Source organism: Papaver somniferum, chromosome 5 (genome assembly GCF_003573695.1).
Source record: "Papaver somniferum cultivar HN1 chromosome 5, ASM357369v1, whole genome shotgun sequence".
Classification (NCBI taxonomy): Eukaryota; Viridiplantae; Streptophyta; class Magnoliopsida; order Ranunculales; family Papaveraceae; genus Papaver; species Papaver somniferum.
Window position 1 is genome coordinate 232,589 of NC_039362.1, and position 3,191 is coordinate 235,779.

The 3,191-nt window shown below is 35.3% G+C and overlaps 1 long non-coding RNA gene across 1 annotated transcript; it reads left to right on the forward strand.

The window, feature by feature from the left end:
- The first annotated feature begins 409 nt into the window (after positions 1-409).
- LOC113277184 lies at positions 410-2,911 on the forward strand. The gene is made up of 5 exons (XR_003324769.1): positions 410-647; positions 748-836; positions 1,286-1,347; positions 1,708-1,919; positions 2,607-2,911. It is a non-coding gene; the product is annotated as an uncharacterized LOC113277184 (long non-coding RNA).
- Positions 2,912-3,191: the final 280 nt, after the last annotated feature.

Here is a 3,191-nt window from a genome sequence, read left to right on the forward strand (position 1 = left end):
CATTCCTTTCAAGAATGGGAAATAATTCTCAATTTGACCAACCAATCATATGATCTAATTCATGGACTCAGGTGGTCACTGCCTGGAGAACAGTTATCATTTCTTGGGACAGACATATCTAGCTCTATCCTGTGGGTATTTACATTGTATTGTATATATAACTTGACTCCAATTTAGAGAGCTCTGGCCTGTGGTTGAAAGTTGAACAAAGCTCAAATTCTAGAGTTTCTGGGCCCACTTGAGAAAATATAGACGAATAGAAATCGCGGGTTTTGAGATCTTTTCGGTGTTTTTTACCGCACCCAAAATGAGGCAGGTGACGAGTACCTACCCAAAGATCAAACAAAAAAAACCTGATTTAATTTTCACTCACGCCTTCCGCCTCCCCTATTTTCCGTGCTCTCTTTTATTTCTCATGAAACCCTAGCCAAGAAAATTCTTCTTCTTCCTGTTTGCTTGCCACGAGAAAACTTAATTTTCAAAGGGTTTTTGATACCAATCGTGAGGTTATTTGGTAACAATCGCTGATCATACCGTGGAGTTAATATGCAGTCAGCGGTCTGAAAAAGGGATTGACAGTGCGGAGAAAAAAGGGATTAAAGATTAGAGAAAGATTTTCGCAGCTTTCGCTCCTTTCTTCACCTGAGGTTCTTTATGTGTTTATCCATTGACTATTGCTACATTGTTTTTTGATAGTGATTTTTTAAGAGCCATTAAGAATTTTATGTTTTATATTGTGGGTTCCAGGAAAATAGAAATTAGGGCCAAACTCAAAAAGAACATGTCTATTTAGAAATTCTACAGAAGAAATATATTGCTGGAGTCTCTCTACTGAGGTAGTATTCACTGCCCAACCGATTACTTTCCTATAACTTGAGTTTAGGAATCAGAAACAAAAAGGGTCAATATCAAATGCAGGGGAACAAAAGAGTTCCATTATGCTTTGTCAGATGCGAAATGTCTTGAGCGGATGGCTAGCACTCAATAATCTGTGCATGAATGTGTTATTTTTTTACTAAATAATGTAATTAGATATTTAAGGAGTACTTATAGTCAGGAAACAAACTGGATTCTTCTGAAATCCTTGAACCTGACCATGATGCTATTAGGCATGGATTAATTCTTAATATTTTTTTTTTAAAAACATCTTATTATCTGCGTTGCAACAGAATTTGACTGCATTGGTTATTTTCATCTACTGTTATTTTCGATATCATATAATATGAGTTTGAATTTCTGTGAATGATATTTGATTGTGATGGTTTCGGTTGCTTATGTGCTGTAGGTTGTGTTCTGCTATTCAGAGTTAGGCAGGCTACTGTTGCTGCAATCAGAATCCAAATAAAGGTTGGTTTTGCTAATGACGTTTTCTGAAGCTGTTTGTTAGCACTTTATTTCAAAGCAGGGCGTCCGAATTTCGAGGAAATATTTTCAACACTCTTTATGAATTAGTATAGAATCTATAGATGCAATTTATTTCCAACCATTTACTGTGAAACATTGATATAAACTTCAGTTAACTCTCGGTACGTGTCAGGTCTAATGTAGTAGTGTTAAATCATTTCAGGTGCTATTAAAATTGTTCTCCTTTATAGGTGACTCAAAGCTCCGTTTTAGTAAATTAGGTTAATCTCATTTGGCTGTTCCGTTTTAGTTATTTGTGGATTCGAGAATAATAATTACAATTTTATTTTGATGAAAGCGTAGGAAATGTGGCCTGTTCCGAGCGGAGCATTCAGGACATGGGAGCTTCAAAAGTCACCGATTAAGGCACGATCAGATATAGAAGAACAAGATGTGGAACGTTATATCTTTAATCTTTCAAGGAACAAGATGTTGAAAATGCAGCATCGAGCCTCAAAAGTGAAGAATGAAATTGCATCGTTCACATATCACTGCATCAAAGAAGATGCTGGAGGGTAAACCAATATATCTCTTATTTCTTGCCTTATCAATTCATTATTAGTTGGCTTTGGTATATCGTTTTGCTTTGGAATGAACTCATGCTTGACGCAATAATATTATTATGAATTTAATTTTCTAAATGAACAAGTGACGAGATAGATGGACTCAATAGTACAAGGGTCTCACTTCTGCCTCTATGAGAGAAGCTGGATATGATATTTCAGTATATAAACATAAGTTCGCAGATCCAATTATCGGTAATTATTTGGAAGCCTAAAGGAAACTATATGCCAAGTCACTGACTCATGAAACGTATCAAGTTCATGTTATGTGTTTGTCATATTCACACTGACGGACCTACAGCTGGGCTAACATGGGCTTTAGCCCAGGTAGCCATCACAGTCCAACAACCTAAAAAGAGATATGATATGGTCGATCAAGGCTATTAGCCCGGACTGGAAAAGGAATTGAGACGTCTTGGATCCGTCCCTGCATATTCATCAATGCACTGCTGTAGGAGCAATCGTTGGTGTATACATATCTAAGATACCGATAAGAATAAACTCATCTTAGAATGTAAATGCGCTTATATTTGTTAGTCTGAGCTTAACGGATGATTATGAAATAAATAGTAATACTTAAAATAGTTAATGGTTGGTCGACTTATTTTTGTTCTTATTTTCACTGCTTTCTCATTTCAGAGTTTAATGACGATTTTTTGGAAGATATAGCAATACCCAACGGGCGTAGAGGGGCTTCTCTTCAATGAGTTCGCAGATACGTTGTTGTACATGCCAACTAGAATTTTCAGCTAACTCTTTTGCCAATACCAATTTGTGGTGGCAAGTCGTGTGATTCGTAACCACATTTTTTCATCCCTACTGTTTGCAACTTAGTTTTAAGGTTTTGTCCGTAAAAGGTTTACGTTCTATAAATAGACAAGAACTGCTGTTTTGCCACACTAAAAGAATAAAACAAAATTGGTTAAAAAGACCAAAATTAACAATCTCGGGGTGAAAATGACAGTTAGATTTTGATACTGTTTAAATGGACAAAAATGTAAAAATAGACAAGATGTAAACATTTTCATCCTACATATTTTTTCTTATTTTTAATTTACATCAGGATGCATCCAGTTTCATCCTTGCTATTTTTTAAATTTAAGTCAGGATGAATCCAATTTCATCTTTGCTATTTTTTTTGTGTTCATTTCGCCCAAACTATTTTTTACTCGTGTTTTAAAATTTTTTGGATAAATGACCCATTTTCCGAAGAATAAATTAACT